The sequence below is a fragment of the Hypanus sabinus genome, chromosome 31, assembly GCF_030144855.1.
Source record: "Hypanus sabinus isolate sHypSab1 chromosome 31, sHypSab1.hap1, whole genome shotgun sequence".
NCBI classification, from domain to species: Eukaryota; Metazoa; Chordata; class Chondrichthyes; order Myliobatiformes; family Dasyatidae; genus Hypanus; species Hypanus sabinus.
The window spans coordinates 32,042,446-32,061,578 of NC_082736.1; positions in this window are offsets into that span (position 1 = coordinate 32,042,446).

Below are 19,133 nucleotides of genomic sequence, written 5' to 3' on the forward strand. Positions count from 1 at the left end.
GGAGAGGATGTTTCCTATAGTGGGGGAGTCTAGGACCAGAGGACAGAGATAGACTGGATGTGGAGAGGATGTTTTCTATAGTGGGGGAGTCTCGGACCAGAGGACACAGATAGAGTGGAGGTGGAGAGGATGTTTCCTATAGTGGGGGAGTCTAGGACCAGAGGACACGGATAGAGTGGATGTGGAGAGGCTGTTTCCTATAGTGGGGGAGTCTAGGAACTGAAGACACAGATAGAGTGGATGTGGAGAGGATGTTTCCTATAGTGGGGGAGTCTAGGACCTGAGGACACAGATAGAGTGGATGTGGAGAGGATGTTTTCTATAGTGGGGGAGTCTCGGACCAGAGGACACAGATAGAGTGGAGGTGGAGAGGATGTTTCCTACAGTGGGAGAATCTAGGACCAGAGAACACAGATAGAGAGGATGTTTCCTATAGTGGGGGAGTCTAGGACCAGAGGACACAGATAGAGTGGATGTGGAGAGGATGTTTCCAATAGTGGCGGAGTCTAGGACCAGAGGACACAGATAGAGTGGATGTGGAGAGGATGTTTCCTAAAGTGGGGGAGTCTAGGACCAGAGGACACAGATAGAGAGGATGTTTCCTATAGTGGGGGAGTCTAGGACCAGAGGACACAGATAGAGTGGATGTGGAGAGGATGTTTCCTATAGTGGGGGAGTCTAGGACCAGAGGACACAGATAGAGAGGATGTTTCCTATAGTGGGGGAGTCTAGGACCAGAGGACACAGATAGAGTGGAGGTGGAGAGGATGTTTCCTACAGTGGGGGAATCTAGGACCAGAGGACACAGATAGAGTGGATGTGGAGAGGATGTTTCCTATAGTGGGGGAGTCTAGGACCAGAGGACACAGATATAGTGGATGTGGAGAGGATGTTTCCTACAGTGGGTGAATCTAGGACCAGAGGACACAGATAGAGAGGATGTTTCCTATAGTGGGGGAGTCCAGGACCAGAGGACACAGATAGAGTGGATGTGGAGACGATGTTTTCTATAGTGGGGCAGTATAGGACCAGAGGACACAGTTAGAGTGGATGTGGAGAGGATGTTTCCTATAGTGGGGGAGTCTAGGACCAGAGGACACAGAGTGGATGTGGAGAGGATGTTTCCTATAGTGGGGGAGTCTAGGACCAGAGGACACAGATAGAGTGGATGTGGAGAGGATGTTTCCTATAGTGGGGGAGTCTAGGACCTGAGGACACAGATAGAGTGGATGTGGAGACGATGTTTCCTATAGTGGGGCAGTATAGGACCAGAGGACACAGTTAGAGTGGATGTGGAGAGGATGTTTCCTATAGTGGGGGAGTCTAGGACCAGAGGACACAGAGTGGATGTGGAGAGGATGTTTCCTATAGTGGGGGAGTCTAGGACCAGAGGACAGAGATAGAGTGGATGTGGAGAGGATGTTACCTATAGTAGGGGAGTCTAGGACCAGAGGACACAGATAGAGCGGATGTGGAGAGGATGTTTCCTATACTGGGGGAGTCTAGGACCACAGATAGAGTGGATGTGGAGAGGAAGTTTCCTATAGAGGGGGTGTCTAGGACCAGAGGACACAGATAGAGTGGATTTGGAGAGGATGTTTCCTATAGTGGGGGAGTCTAGGACCAGAGGACACAGATAGAGTGGATGTGGAGAGGATGTTTCCTAAAGTGGGGGAGTCTAGGACCTGAGGACACAGATAGAGTGGATGTGGAGAGGATGTTTTCTATAGTGGGGGAGTTACAGACCAGAGGACACAGATAGAGTGGATGTGGAGAGGATGTTTCCTATAGTGGGGGAGTCTAGGACCAGAGGACACAGATAGAGAGGATGTTTCCTATAGTGGGGGAGTCTAGGACCAGAGGACACAGATAGAGTGGATGTGGAGAGGATGTTTCCTATAGTGGGGGAGTCTAGGACCAGAGGACACAGATAGAGAGGATGTTTCCTATAGTGGGGGAGTCTAGGACGTGAGGACACAGATAGAGTGGATGTGGAGAGGATGTTTCCTATAGTGGGGGAGTCTAGGACCAGAGGACAGAGATAGACTGGATGTGGAGAGGATGTTTTCTATAGTGGGGGAGTCTCGGACCAGAGGACACAGATAGAGTGGAGGTGGAGAGGATGTTTCCTATAGTGGGGGAGTCTAGGACCAGAGGACACGGATAGAGTGGAGGTGGAGAGGATGTTTCCTACAGTGGGGGAATCTAGGACCAGAGGACACAGATAGAGAGGATGTGGAGAGGATGTTTCCTATAGTGGGGGAGTCTAGGACCAGAGGACACAGATAGAGTGGATGTGGAGAGGATGTTTCCTAAAGTGGCGGAGTCTAGGACCAGAGGACACAGATAGAGTGGATGTGGAGAGGATGTTTCCTATAGTGGGGGAGTCTCGGACCAGAGGACACTGATAGAGTGGATGTGGAGAGGATGTTTTCTATAGTGGGGGAGTCTCGGACCAGAGGACACAGATAGAGTGGATGTGGAGAGGATGTTTTCTACAGTGGGGGAGTCTCGGACCAGAGGACACAGATAGAGTGGATGTGGAGAGGATGTTTCCTACCGTGGGGGAATCTAGGACCAGAGGACACAGATAGAGAGGATGTTTCCTATAGTGGGGGAGTCTAGGACCAGAGGACACAGATAGAGTGGATGTGGAGAGGATGTTTCCTAAAGTGGGGGAGTCTAGGACCAGAGGACACAGAAAGAGTGGATATGGAGAGGATGTTACCTATAGTGGGGGAGTCTAGGACCAGAAGACACAGACAGAGTGGATGTGGAGAGGATGTTTTCTATAGTGGGGGAGTCTCGGACCAGAGGACACAGATAGAGTGGATGTGGAGAGGATGTTTCCTACAGTGGGTGAATCTAGGACCAGAGGACACAGATAGAGAGGATGTTTCCTATAGTGGGGGAGTCTAGGACCAGAGGACACAGATAGAGTGGATGTGGAGAGGATGTTTCCTATAGTGGGGGAGTCTAGGACCAGAGGACACAGATAGAGAGGATGTTTCCTATAGTGGGGGAGTCTAGGACCAGAGGACACAGATAGAGTGGAGGTGGAGAGGATGTTTCCTACAGTGGGGGAATCTAGGACCAGAGGACACAGATAGAGTGGATGTGGAGAGGATGTTTCCTATAGTGGGGGAGTCTAGGACCAGAGGACACAGATAGAGAGGATGTTTCCTATAGTGGGGGAGTCTAGGACCAGAGGACACAGATAGAGTGGATGTGGAGAGGATGTTTCCTATAGTGGGGGAGTCTAGGACCAGAGGACACAGATAGAGAGGATGTTTCCTATAGTGGGGGAGTCTAGGACCAGAGGACACAGATAGAGTGGAGGTGGAGAGGATGTTTCCTACAGTGGGGGAATCTAGGACCAGAGGACACAGATAGAGTGGATGTGGAGAGGATGTTTCCTATAGTGGGGGAGTCTAGGACCAGAGGACACAGATATAGTGGATGTGGAGAGGATGTTTCCTACAGTGGGTGAATCTAGGACCAGAGGACACAGATAGAGAGGATGTTTCCTATAGTGGGGGAGTCCAGGACCAGAGGACACAGATAGAGTGGATGTGGAGACGATGTTTTCTATAGTGGGGCAGTATAGGACCAGAGGACACAGTTAGAGTGGATGTGGAGAGGATGTTTCCTATAGTGGGGGAGTCTAGGACCAGAGGACACAGAGTGGATGTGGAGAGGATGTTTCCTATAGTGGGGGAGTCTAGGACCAGAGGACACAGATAGAGTGGATGTGGAGAGGATGTTTCCTATAGTGGGGGAGTCTAGGACCTGAGGACACAGATAGAGTGGATGTGGAGACGATGTTTCCTATAGTGGGGCAGTATAGGACCAGAGGACACAGTTAGAGTGGATGTGGAGAGGATGTTTCCTATAGTGGGGGAGTCTAGGACCAGAGGACACAGAGTGGATGTGGAGAGGATGTTTCCTATAGTGGGGGAGTCTAGGACCAGAGGACAGAGATAGAGTGGATGTGGAGAGGATGTTACCTATAGTAGGGGAGTCTAGGACCAGAGGACACAGATAGAGCGGATGTGGAGAGGATGTTTCCTATACTGGGGGAGTCTAGGACCACAGATAGAGTGGATGTGGAGAGGAAGTTTCCTATAGAGGGGGTGTCTAGGACCAGAGGACACAGATAGAGTGGATTTGGAGAGGATGTTTCCTATAGTGGGGGAGTCTAGGACCAGAGGACACAGATAGAGTGGATGTGGAGAGGATGTTTCCTAAAGTGGGGGAGTCTAGGACCTGAGGACACAGATAGAGTGGATGTGGAGAGGATGTTTTCTATAGTGGGGGAGTTACAGACCAGAGGACACAGATAGAGTGGATGTGGAGAGGATGTTTCCTATAGTGGGGGAGTCTAGGACCAGAGGACACAGATAGAGAGGATGTTTCCTATAGTGGGGGAGTCTAGGACCAGAGGACACAGATAGAGTGGATGTGGAGAGGATGTTTCCTATAGTGGGGGAGTCTAGGACCAGAGGACACAGATAGAGAGGATGTTTCCTATAGTGGGGGAGTCTAGGACGTGAGGACACAGATAGAGTGGATGTGGAGAGGATGTTTCCTATAGTGGGGGAGTCTAGGACCAGAGGACAGAGATAGACTGGATGTGGAGAGGATGTTTTCTATAGTGGGGGAGTCTCGGACCAGAGGACACAGATAGAGTGGAGGTGGAGAGGATGTTTCCTATAGTGGGGGAGTCTAGGACCAGAGGACACGGATAGAGTGGAGGTGGAGAGGATGTTTCCTACAGTGGGGGAATCTAGGACCAGAGGACACAGATAGAGAGGATGTGGAGAGGATGTTTCCTATAGTGGGGGAGTCTAGGACCAGAGGACACAGATAGAGTGGATGTGGAGAGGATGTTTCCTAAAGTGGCGGAGTCTAGGACCAGAGGACACAGATAGAGTGGATGTGGAGAGGATGTTTCCTATAGTGGGGGAGTCTCGGACCAGAGGACACTGATAGAGTGGATGTGGAGAGGATGTTTTCTATAGTGGGGGAGTCTCGGACCAGAGGACACAGATAGAGTGGATGTGGAGAGGATGTTTTCTACAGTGGGGGAGTCTCGGACCAGAGGACACAGATAGAGTGGATGTGGAGAGGATGTTTCCTACCGTGGGGGAATCTAGGACCAGAGGACACAGATAGAGAGGATGTTTCCTATAGTGGGGGAGTCTAGGACCAGAGGACACAGATAGAGTGGATGTGGAGAGGATGTTTCCTAAAGTGGGGGAGTCTAGGACCAGAGGACACAGAAAGAGTGGATATGGAGAGGATGTTACCTATAGTGGGGGAGTCTAGGACCAGAAGACACAGACAGAGTGGATGTGGAGAGGATGTTTTCTATAGTGGGGGAGTCTCGGACCAGAGGACACAGATAGAGTGGATGTGGAGAGGATGTTTCCTACAGTGGGTGAATCTAGGACCAGAGGACACAGATAGAGAGGATGTTTCCTATAGTGGGGGAGTCTAGGACCAGAGGACACAGATAGAGTGGATGTGGAGACGATGTTTCCTATAGTGGGGCAGTATAGGACCAGAGGACACAGTTAGAGTGGATGTGGAGAGGATGTTTCCTATAGTGGGGGAGTCTAGGACCAGAGGACACAGAGTGGATGTGGAGAGGATGTTTCCTATAGTGGGGGAGTCTAGGACCAGAGGACACAGATAGAGTGGATGTGGAGAGGATGTTTCCTATAGTGGGGGAGTCTAGGACCTGAGGACACAGATAGAGTGGATGTGGAGACGATGTTTCCTATAGTGGGGCAGTATAGGACCAGAGGACACAGTTAGAGTGGATGTGGAGAGGATGTTTCCTATAGTGGGGGAGTCTAGGACCAGAGGACACAGAGTGGATGTGGAGAGGATGTTTCCTATAGTGGGGGAGTCTAGGACCAGAGGACAGAGATAGAGTGGATGTGGAGAGGATGTTACCTATAGTAGGGGAGTCTAGGACCAGAGGACACAGATAGAGCGGATGTGGAGAGGATGTTTCCTATACTGGGGGAGTCTAGGACCACAGATAGAGTGGATGTGGAGAGGAAGTTTCCTATAGAGGGGGTGTCTAGGACCAGAGGACACAGATAGAGTGGATTTGGAGAGGATGTTTCCTATAGTGGGGGAGTCTAGGACCAGAGGACACAGATAGAGTGGATGTGGAGAGGATGTTTCCTAAAGTGGGGGAGTCTAGGACCTGAGGACACAGATAGAGTGGATGTGGAGAGGATGTTTTCTATAGTGGGGGAGTTACAGACCAGAGGACACAGATAGAGTGGATGTGGAGAGGATGTTTCCTATAGTGGGGGAGTCTAGGACCAGAGGACACAGATAGAGAGGATGTTTCCTATAGTGGGGGAGTCTAGGACCAGAGGACACAGATAGAGTGGATGTGGAGAGGATGTTTCCTATAGTGGGGGAGTCTAGGACCAGAGGACACAGATAGAGAGGATGTTTCCTATAGTGGGGGAGTCTAGGACGTGAGGACACAGATAGAGTGGATGTGGAGAGGATGTTTCCTATAGTGGGGGAGTCTAGGACCAGAGGACACAGATAGACTGGATGTGGAGAGGATGTTTTCTATAGTGGGGGAGTCTCGGACCAGAGGACACAGATAGAGTGGAGGTGGAGAGGATGTTTCCTATAGTGGGGGAGTCTAGGACCAGAGGACACGGATAGAGTGGAGGTGGAGAGGATGTTTCCTACAGTGGGGGAATCTAGGACCAGAGGACACAGATAGAGAGGATGTGGAGAGGATGTTTCCTATAGTGGGGGAGTCTAGGACCAGAGGACACAGATAGAGTGGATGTGGAGAGGATGTTTCCTAAAGTGGCGGAGTCTAGGACCAGAGGACACAGATAGAGTGGATGTGGAGAGGATGTTTCCTATAGTGGGGGAGTCTCGGACCAGAGGACACAGATAGAGTGGATGTGGAGAGGATGTTTTCTATAGTGGGGGAGTCTCGGACCAGAGGACACAGATAGAGTGGATGTGGAGAGGATGTTTTCTATAGTGGGGGAGTCTCGGACCAGAGGACACAGATAGAGTGGATGTGGAGAGGATGTTTCCTACAGTGGGGGAATCTAGGACCAGAGGACACAGATAGTGTGGATGTGGAGAGGATGTTTCCTAAAGTGGGGGAGTCTAGGACCAGAGGACACAGAAAGAGTGGATATGGAGAGGATGTTACCTATAGTGGGGGAGTCTAGGACCAGAAGACACAGACAGAGTGGATGTGGAGAGGAGGTTTTCTATAGTGGGTGAATCTAGGACCAGAGGACACAGATAGAGAGGATGTTTCCTATAGTGGGGGAGTCTAGGACCAGAGGACACAGATAGAGTGGATGTGGAGACGATGTTTCCTATAGTGGGGCAGTATAGGACCAGAGGACACAGTTAGAGTGGATGTGGAGAGGATGTTTCCTATAGTGGGGGAGTCTAGGACCAGAGGACACAGAGTGGATGTGGAGAGGATGTTTCCTATAGTGGGGGAGTCTAGGACCAGAGGACAGAGATAGAGTGGATGTGGAGAGGATGTTACCTATAGTAGGGGAGTCTAGGACCAGAGGACACAGATAGAGCGGATGTGGAGAGGATGTTTCCTATACTGGGGGAGTCTAGGACCACAGATAGAGTGGATGTGGAGAGGAAGTTTCCTATAGTGGGGGTGTCTAGGACCAGAGGACACAGATAGAGTGGATTTGGAGAGGATGTTTCCTATAGTGGGGGAGTCTAGGACCAGAGGACACAGATAGAGTGGATGTGGAGTGGATGTTTCCTAAAGTGGGGGAGTCTAGGACCTGAGGACACAGATAGAGTGGATGTGGAGAGGATGTTTTCTATAGTTGGGGAGTTACAGACCAGAGGACACAGATAGAGTGGATGTGGAGAGGATGTTTCCTATAGTGGGGGAGTCTAGGACCTGAGGACACAGATAGAGTGGATGTGGAGAGGATGTTTTCTATAGTGGGGGAGTCTCGGACCAGAGGACACAGATAGAGTGGAGGTGGAGAGGATGTTTCCTACAGTGGGGGAATCTAGGACCAGAGGACACAGATAGAGAGGATGTGGAGAGGATGTTTCCTATAGTGGGGGAGTCTAGGACCAGAGGACACAGATAGAGTGGATGTGGAGAGGATGTTTCCTAAAGTGGCGGAGTCTAGGACCAGAGGACACAGATAGAGTGGATGTGGAGAGGATGTTTCCTATAGTGGGGGAGTCTCGGACCAGAGGACACAGATAGAGTGGATGTGGAGAGGATGTTTTCTATAGTGGGGGAGTCTCGGACCAGAGGACACAGATAGAGTGGATGTGGAGAGGATGTTTTCTATAGTGGGGGAGTCTCGGACCAGAGGACACAGATAGAGTGGATGTGGAGAGGATGTTTCCTACAGTGGGGGAATCTAGGACCAGAGGACACAGATAGAGAGGATGTTTCCTATAGTGGGGGAGTCTAGGACCAGAGGACACAGATAGAGTGGATGTGGAGAGGATGTTACCTATAGTGGGGGAGTCTAGGACCAGAAGACACAGACAGAGTGGATGTGGAGAGGATGTTTTCTATAGTGGGGGAGTCTCGGACCAGAGGACACAGATAGAGTGGATGTGGAGAGGATGTTTCCTACAGTGGGTGAATCTAGGACCAGAGGACACAGATAGAGAGGATGTTTCCTATAGTGGGGGAGTCTAGGACCAGAGGACACAGATAGAGTGGATGTGGAGACGATGTTTCCTATAGTGGGGCAGTATAGGACCAGAGGACACAGTTAGAGTGGATGTGGAGAGGATGTTTCCTATAGTGGGGGAGTCTAGGACCAGAGGACACAGAGTGGATGTGGAGAGGATGTTTCCTATAGTGGGGGAGTCTAGGACCAGAGGACAGAGATAGAGTTGATGTGGAGAGGATGTTACCTATAGTAGGGGAGTCTAGGACCAGAGGACACAGATAGAGCGGATGTGGAGAGGATGTTTCCTATACTGGGGGAGTCTAGGACCACAGATAGAGTGGATGTGGAGAGGAAGTTTCCTATAGTGGGGGTGTCTAGGACCAGAGGACACAGATAGAGTGGATTTGGAGAGGATGTTTCCTATAGTGGGGGAGTCTAGGACCAGAGGACACAGATAGAGTGGATGTGGAGTGGATGTTTCCTAAAGTGGGGGAGTCTAGGACCTGAGGACATAGATAGAGTGGATGTGGAGAGGATGTTTTCTATAGTGGGGGAGTTACAGACCAGAGGACACAGATAGAGTGGATGTGGAGAGGATGTTTCCTATAGTGGGGGAGTCTAGGACCAGAGGACACAGATAGAGAGGATGTTTCCTATAGTGGGGGAGTCTAGGACCAGAGGACACAGATAGAGTGGATGTGGAGAGGATGTTTCCTATAGTGGGGGAGTCTAGGACCAGAGGACACACATAGAGAGGATGTTTCCTATAGTGGGGGAGTCTAGGACGTGAGGACACAGATAGAGTGGATGTGGAGAGGATGTTTCCTATAGTGGGGGAGTCTAGGACCAGAGGACAGAGATAGACTGGATGTGGAGAGGATGTTTTCTATAGTGGGGGAGTCTCGGACCAGAGGACACAGATAGAGTGGAGGTGGAGAGGATGTTTCCTATAGTGGGGGAGTCTAGGACCAGAGGACACGGATAGAGTGGATGTGGAGAGGCTGTTTCCTATAGTGGGGGAGTCTAGGAACTGAAGACACAGATAGAGTGGATGTGGAGAGGATGTTTCCTATAGTGGGGGAGTCTAGGACCTGAGGACACAGATAGAGTGGATGTGGAGAGGATGTTTTCTATAGTGGGGGAGTCTCGGACCAGAGGACACAGATAGAGTGGAGGTGGAGAGGATGTTTCCTACAGTGGGAGAATCTAGGACCAGAGAACACAGATAGAGAGGATGTTTCCTATAGTGGGGGAGTCTAGGACCAGAGGACACAGATAGAGTGGATGTGGAGAGGATGTTTCCAATAGTGGCGGAGTCTAGGACCAGAGGACACAGATAGAGTGGATGTGGAGAGGATGTTTCCTAAAGTGGGGGAGTCTAGGACCAGAGGACACAGATAGAGAGGATGTTTCCTATAGTGGGGGAGTCTAGGACCAGAGGACACAGATAGAGTGGATGTGGAGAGGATGTTTCCTATAGTGGGGGAGTCTAGGACCAGAGGACACAGATAGAGAGGATGTTTCCTATAGTGGGGGAGTCTAGGACCAGAGGACACAGATAGAGTGGAGGTGGAGAGGATGTTTCCTACAGTGGGGGAATCTAGGACCAGAGGACACAGATAGAGTGGATGTGGAGAGGATGTTTCCTATAGTGGGGGAGTCTAGGACCAGAGGACACAGATATAGTGGATGTGGAGAGGATGTTTCCTAAAGTGGGGGAGTCTAGGACCAGAAGACACAGACAGAGTGGATGTGGAGAGGATGTTTTCTATAGTGGGGGAGTCTCGGACCAGAGGACACAGATAGAGAGGATGTTTCCTATAGTGGGGGAGTCTAGGACCAGAGGACACAGATAGAGAGGATGTTTCCTATAGTGGCGGAGTCTAGGACCAGAGGACACAGATAGAGTGGATGTGGAGAGGATGTTTCCTATAGTGGGGGAGTCTAGGACCAGAGGACACAGATAGAGAGGATGTTTCCTATAGTGGGGGAGTCTAGGACCAGAGGACACAGATAGAGTGGATGTGGAGAGGATGTTTCCTACAGTGGGGGAATCTAGGACGAGAGGACACAGATAGAGAGGATGTGGAGAGGATGTTTCCTATAGTGGGGGAGTCTAGGACCAGAGGACACAGATAGACTGGATGTGGAGAGGATGTTTCCTAAAGTGGGGGAGTCTAGGACCAGAGGACACAGAAAGAGTGGATATGGAGAGGATGTTACCTACAGTGGGGGAATCTAGGACCAGAGAACACAGATAGAGAGGATGTTTCCTATAGTGGGGGAGTCTAGGACCAGAGGACACAGATAGAGTGGATGTGGAGAGGATGTTTCCTATAGTGGCGGAGTCTAGGACCAGAGGACACAGATAGAGTGGATGTGGAGAGGATGTTTCCTAAAGTGGGGGAGTCTAGGACCAGAGGACACGGAAAGAGTGGATATGGAGAGGATGTTACCTATAGTGGGGGAGTCTAGGACCAGAAGACACAGATAGAGAGGATGTTTTCTATAGTGGGGGAGTCTCGGACCAGAGGACACAGATAGAGTGGATGTGGAGAGGATGTTTCCTACAGTGGGTGAATCTAGGACCAGAGGACACAGATAGAGAGGATGTTTCCTATAGTGGGGGAGTCTAGGACCAGAGGACACAGATAGAGTGGATGTGGAGAGGATGTTTCCTACAGTGGGGGTATCTAGGACCAGAGGACACAGATAGAGAGGATGTGGAGAGGATGTTTCCTATAGTGGGGGAGTCTAGGACCAGAGGACACAGATAGACTGGATGTGGAGAGGATGTTTCCTAAAGTGGGGGAGTCTAGGACCAGAGGACACAGAAAGAGTGGATATGGAGAGGATGTTACCTACAGTGGGGGAATCTAGGACCAGAGAACACAGATAGAGAGGATGTTTCCTATAGTGGGGGAGTCTAGGACCAGAGGACACAGATAGAGTGGATGTGGAGAGGATGTTTCCTATAGTGGCGGAGTCTAGGACCAGAGGACACAGATAGAGTGGATGTGGAGAGGATGTTTCCTAAAGTGGGGGAGTCTAGGACCAGAGGACACGGAAAGAGTGGATATGGAGAGGATGTTACCTATAGTGGGGGAGTCTAGGACCAGAAGACACAGATAGAGAGGATGTTTTCTATAGTGGGGGAGTCTCGGACCAGAGTACACAGATAGAGTGGATGTGGAGAGGATGTTTCCTACAGTGGGTGAATCTAGGACCAGAGGACACAGATAGAGAGGATGTTTCCTATAGTGGGGGAGTCTAGGACCAGAGGACACAGATAGAGTGGATGTGGAGAGGATGTTTCCTATAGTGGGGGAGTCTAGGACCTGAGGACACAGATAGAGTGGATGTGGAGACGATGTTTCCTATAGTGGGGGAGTCTAGGACCAGAGGACACAGATAGAGTGGATGTGATGTTTCCTATAGTGGGGGAGTCTAGGTCCAGAGGACACAGAAAGAGTGGATGTGGAGAGGATGTTACCTATAGTAGGGGAGTCTAGGACCAGAGGACACTGATAGAGCGGATGTGGAGAGGATGTTTCCTATACTGGGGGAGTCTAGGACCACAGATAGAGTGGATGTGGAGAGGAAGTTTCCTATAGTGGGGGAGTCTAGGACCAGAGGACACAGATAGAGTGGATTTGGAGAGGATGTTTCCTATAGTGGGGGAGTCTAGGACCAGAGGACACAGATAGAGCGGATGTGGAGAGGATGTTTTCTATAGTGGGGGAGTTACAGACCAGAGGACACAGATAAAGTGGATGTGGAGAGGATGTTTCCTACAGTGGGGGAGTCTAGGACCAGAGGACACAGATAGAGAGGATGTTTCCTATAGTGGGGGAGTCTAGGACCAGAGGACACAGATAGAGTGGATGTGGAGAGGATGTTTCCTATAGTGGGGGAGTCTAGGACCAGAGGACACAGATAGAGAGGATGTTTCCTATAGTGGGGGAGTCTAGGACGAGAGAACACGGATAGAGTGGATGTGGAGAGGCTGTTTCCTATAGTGGGGGAGTCTAGGACCAGAGGACACAGATAGAGTGGAGGTGGAGAGGATGTTTCCTATAGTGGGGGAGTCTAGGACCAGAGGACACGGATAGAGTGGATGTGGAGAGGCTGTTTCCTATAGTGGGGGAGTCTAGGACCTGAAGACACAGATAGAGTGGATGTGGAGAGGATGTTTCCTATAGTGGGGGAGTCTAGGACCTGAGGACACAGATAGAGTGGATGTGGAGAGGATGTTTTCTATAATGGGGGAGTCTCGGACCAGAGGACACAGATAGAGTGGAGGTGGAGAGGATGTTTCCTACAGTGGGGGAATCTAGGACCAGAGGACACAGATAGACTGGATGTGGAGAGGATGTTTTCTATAGTGGGGGAGTCTCGGACCAGAGGACACAGATAGAGTGGAGGTGGAGAGGATGTTTCCTATAGTCGGGGAGTCTAGGACCAGAGGACACGGATAGAGTGGATGTGGAGAGGCTGTTTCCTATAGTGGGGGAGTCTAGGACCTGAAGACACAGATAGAGTGGATGTGGAGAGGATGTTTCCTATAGTGGGGGAGTCTAGGACCTGAGGACACAGATAGAGTGGATGTGGAGAGGATGTTTTCTATAGTGGGGGAGTCTCGGACCAGAGGACACAGATAGAGTGGAGGTGGAGAGGATGTTTCCTACAGTGGGGGAGTCTAGGACCAGAGGACACAGATAGAGTGGATGTGGAGAGGATGTTTCCTATAGTGGGGGAGTCTAGGACCAGAGGACACAGATAGAGTGGATGTGGAGAGGATGTTTCCTATAGTGGGGGAGTCTAGGACCAGAGGACACAGATAGAGTGGATGTGGAGCGGATGTTTCCTATAGTGGGGGGGGGGGTCTAGCACCAGAGCACGTCGCTTAGAAAGGTTCATTTTACTGTCTATGCTGGTGTGCAGAATACAACCCTGATATTTGCCTTCTCCAGGGAGCCCCCCCCCCACAAAGGACCTCCCCCCCACACGAAAAGAAACAAAAACTCGCGAACTCCAAATCCCCAAAATCCCCTCCCACACACTGTTCCTGAACCTGGTGGAGTGGGAACTGAGGCTCCTGTACCTCCTTCCTGATGGTTGAGGGGTGATAACTGTTCCTGAGCCTGGTGGTGCGAGTCCTGAGGCTCCTGTACCTCCTTCCTGATGGAGGAGGGGTAGTAACTGTTCCTGAGCCTGGTGGTGCGAGTCCTGAGGCTCCTGTACCTCCTTCCTGATGGAGGAGGGGTAGTAACTGTCCCTGAACCTGGTGGTGTGAGTCCTGAGGTTCCCGTACCTTCTACCCAATGGCAGCAGTGAGAAGAGAGCACGGCCTGGGTGGTGGGAGTCCCCGCGACAACGTCTCGTGTAGACGCATCGAATGGTGGGGACGGGTTCACCCGTGATATTGTGAAGAAGAAACAGTTTTGGGCCGCGACCCTTCTGCAGTCCTGAGGAGGGGGGGGGGGGGGGGGTCTCGGCTTGAACCATCGACTATTTACTCCACTCCGTAGATGCTGCCTGACCTGCCGTGTCATATTTTTAAAAAAACACAAAATAAACATCATTGATGATAAATTATTTACAACATTAAACCATTCAATGCATGACATTCATAATCATTGTTCTACCGACTCGTCGATAGCTCTGTTCCCTAGTACACACTACTATAACCGAGGGGCTTCCTCACCCAACGTGGCCCTTCGCTCTCCAGTAGCGCAAGGACCCGACGCCGTTGTTCTTCTGCGCTGAGGCTCAGCAGGCCCTACTGGGGCTCAGACTGTCCCAGTCGGCTGCGTTCCTCCGCGGACACATCCTCTCTCTGGCGGACCAACAAGTTTGGGGCAGAGTGACGGGCGTCCTTCACCGAGCCGATGATCTGATGACAGCCCTCGACGCCCACAGACCAGGAAGCCCTCCGGCTCCACGGCAGCCTGGGATGTGGCTCCTGGGTGTCAGCATTTCTGGAAGATCTAAACTGGGCCCAAACGTACCGACGCGGCGACAGGGAAGGCAAGACGGCGGCCACATTTCATCCGGAGTCTGAGGAGATTTGTTCTGTCACCAGAGACGCTCGCGGTTTTCGGCAGACGTACCGTGGGGAGAATTCTGACCGTCTGGTGTGGATCGAAATAAGCGGCAGGGAGTTGTAAACTCGGTCAGCTCCATCGAGGGCACTGGCTTCCGTAGTATCCAGGGCATTTTCTAGGAGCAATGCCTCATTAAAAAAAAAAGTGGCATCCAGCATTAAGACCTTAAGACATAGGAGCAGAATTAGGCCATTCAGCCCATCGAGTCAGCTGCACCATTCCATCATGGCCGATCCATTTTCCCTCTCAGCCCCCAATCTCCTGCCTTCCCCCCACCCCCCCCCGTATCCCTTCTTGCCCTGACCAATCGAGAATCTGCCTTAAATATACCCGACGACTTGGCCCGTGGGGGGGGGGTGGGGAGAAATTCCACAGATTCACCCCTCTCCGGCTATAGAAATTCCTCCGCACTTCCATTCTGAAGGGACGTCTGAGGTCCCTGTGACCGGGGTCCATATCCTCCAAAAAAGAAAATAGAGGGGCATCCATCACCCAGGACATGCCTTCCTCTCACAGCTACCCTGAGGGAGGGGGTACAGGAGCCAGAGGGCACACACTCAGCAATTCAGGAACAGCTTCTTCCCCTCTGCCATCAGGGAGGAGGTACAGGAGCCTGAAGACACACACTCAGCAATTCAGGAACAGCTTCTTCCCCTCTGCCATCGGGGAGGAGGTACAGGAGCCTGAAGACACACACTCAGCAATTCAGGAACAGCTTCTTCCCCTCTGCCATCGGGGAGGAGGTACAGGAGCCTGAAGACACACACTCAGTGATTCAGGAACAGCTTCTTCCCCTCTGCCATCAGGGAGGAGGTACAGGAGCCTGAAGACACACACTCAGCGATTCAGGAACAGCTTCTTCCCCTCTGCCATCGGGGAGGAGGTACAGGAGCCAGAGGGCACACACTCAGCAATTCAGGAGCAGCTTCTTCCCCTCTGCCATCAGGGAGGAGGTACAGGTGCCTGAAGACACACACTCAGTGATTCAGGAACAGCTTCCTCCCCTCTGCCATCAGGGAGGAGGTACAGGAGCCTGAAGACACACACTCAGCGATTCAGGAACAGCTTCTTCCCCTCTGCCATCAGGGAGGGGTACAGGAGCCTGAAGACACACAGTCAGCGCTTCAGGAACAGCTTCTTCTCCTCTGCCATCAGGAGGAGGTACAGGAGCCTGAAGACACACACTCAGCGATTCAGGAACAGCTTCTTCTCCTCTGCCATCAGGGAGGAGGTACAGGAGCCTGAAGACACACACTCAGCGATTCAGGAACAGCTTCTTCCCCTCTGCCATCAGGGAGGAGGTACAGGAGCCTGAAGACACACACTCAATGATTCAGGAACAGCTTCTTCCCCTCTGCCATCAGGGAGGAGGTACAGGAGCCTGAAGACACACACTCAACGATTCAGGAACAGCTTCTTCCCCTCTGCCATCAGTGAGGTACAGGAGCCTGAAGGCACACACTCAGCGATTCAGGAACAGCTTCTTCCCCTCTGCCATCAGGGAGGAGGTACAGGAGCCTGAAAGCACACACTCAGCGATTCAGGAACAGCTTCTTCCCCTCTGCCATCAGGGAGGAGGTACAGGAGCCTGAAGACACACACTCAACGACTCAGGAACAGCTTCTTCCCCTCTGCCATCGGGGAGGAGGTACAGGAGCCTGAAGACACACACTCAACGATTCAGGAACAGCTTCTTCCCCTGTGCCATCAGGGAGGAGGTACAGGAGCCTGAAGACACACACTCAGTGCTTCAGGAACGGCTTCTTCCCCTCTGCCATCAGGGAGGAGGTACAGGAGCCTGAAGACACACACTCAACGATTCAGGAAAAGCTTCTTCCACTCTGCCATCAGGCAGGAGGTACAGGAGCCTGAAGACACACACTCAACGATTCAGGAACAGCTTCTTCCCCTCCGCCATCAGGGAGGGGGTACAGGAGCCTGAAGATACACACTCAGCGATTCAGGAACAGCTACTTCCCCTCCGCCATCAGGGAGGGGGTACAGGAGCCTGAAGACACACACTCAGCGATTCAGGAACAGCTTCTTCCCCTCTGCCATCAGGCAGGAGGTACAGGAGCCTGAAGACACACACTCAACGATTCAGGAAAAGCTTCTTCCCCTCTGCCAACAGGGAGGGGGTACAGGAGCCTGAAGACACACACTCAATGATTCAGGAACAGCTTCTTCCCCTCTGCCATCAGGGAGGAGGTACAGGAGCCTGAAGACACACACTCAACGATTCAGGAACAGCTTCTTCCCCTCTGCCATCAGTGAGGTACAGGAGACTGAAGAACCTCACTCAGTGATTCAGGAACAGCTTCTTCCCCTCTGCCATCAGGGAGGGGTTACAGGAGCCTGAAGACACACACTCAACGATTCAGGAACAGCTTCTTCCCCTCTGCCATCAGTGAGGTACAGGAGCCTGAAGACACACACTCAGTGCTTCAGGAACGGCTTCTTCCCCTCTGCCATCAGGGAGGAGGTACAGGAGCCTGAAGACACACACTGAACGATTCAGGAACAGCTTCTTCCCCTGTGCCATCAGGGAGGAGGTACAGGAGCCTGAAGACACACACTCAACAATTCAGGAGCAGCTTCTTCCCCTCCGCCATCAGGGAGGAGGTACAGGAGCTAGAGGGCACACACTCAACGATTCTGGTACAACACTGTAAATGACAAATGGACATTGAGCTCCTGAACACTGACTCATTGATTTTTAAAAATTTTTAGTTTTGGTACTACTTATTTAACAATTATATATATATATGTACTTTCTGTAATTCAGTTTATTCTCTATAACTACGTATTACACTGTACCGCTGCCGCTGTTTTGCGACTTGTGCCGGTGAAGTTAAACCTGGCTCTGATCTGTAACCCAGGCCCTGACCTGCCGACCTCCTTTCGTGTGCGCGAGGCCGAAATGTGTGGCTCACAAGTGGGAACTCAGAGACGACGAGGCGTTAGCTGGCAGCTAACCAGAGCGAGCTTCAAAAGCACAGCTAATTAGTTGTTTTGGTGGGTTTTTTTTTAAAAAAAGAGAGAGCGAGTCAGCCTTGTGACACGGTGGGGAGCCCAGGAACCAATCTGCCGTCAGGAGTCAGCCGAAAACGACACTCGGCAGGTCAGGCGGGTTTATTTATAAACTCCCATTCTCCTTCCAACGTTTCGATCCACGGGCCCCTCTTGTGCCCAGATGAGGCCCCCCACTCAGGGTGGAGGAGCAACACCTTGTATTCCACCATCAGGGTAGCCAACAACCTGATGGTATGAATATCAAATTTTCCTCCCAGTTAAAAAAAAAATTCCAACCTCATTCCCCACTCTGACCTCTCCCCTCTTCTCACCTGCCAATCACCTCCCCCTGATGCCCCCCTCCTCCTCCCCTATCAGCTTCCTTCCTCTCCAGCCTTTGACCTAGTTTCACCTACCAGCTCGCCTCCTTCCCCTCCATCTCCTTGTTCTGGCCTCTTCCCCCCCTTCCTCCTCTGTCCCGATGAGGGGTCTTGGCCAAGACCATGCGGGGAGAACGTAAAACTTTCTCACAGCAGATGCCAGAGTTGAACTCTGACAGCCCAAACCGGAACAGCGTCCCGTTGTCTGGCGTGCATCCGCATCAGGAACCCCAGTCCTCCAACCTCAAACACTAACCATTGTGAGCAGGGGCTCCCGTTTCCATTCCTACCATCAACTGGGGCCTGCGTGGACCCCTGCTCTCGAGCACAGCACAAGAAGGGGCTCCTTCCCCTCGCAATGTCTGTGCCGGACGCAGTATTGAATTAAAGTAAATATCTTCGGACTTGACGCTACCCTCCCCGTTCATAGAATCTGAACACCGAATTAGGCCATTCAGCCCATCGAGTCTGCTCTGCCATTCCATCATGGCCGATTTATTATCCCTCCCAACCCCATCCTCCCGCCTTCCCCCTGTAACTTTTCACCTACCAAACTCGGCTTTAAATGCGCCCAAAGACTTGGCCTCCACAGCCGCCTGTGGCAATGAATTCCACAGATACACCACCCTCCGGTTAAAAATAAAATTCCTAAATGGATGCCCCTCTATTCTCTGCCCTCTGGCCCTAGACTCCCCCACTATGGGAAACATCCTCTCCACATCCACTCTATCTGTGTCCTCTGGCCCTAGACTCCCCCACTATGGGAAACATCCTCTCCACATCCACTCTATCTGTGTCCTCTGGCCCTAGACTCCCCCACTATAGAAAACATCCTCTCCACATCCACTCTATCTGTGTCCTCTGGTCCTAGACTCCCCCACTATAGGGAACATCCTCTCCACATCCACTCTATCTGTGCCCTCTGGTCCTAGACTCCCCCACTA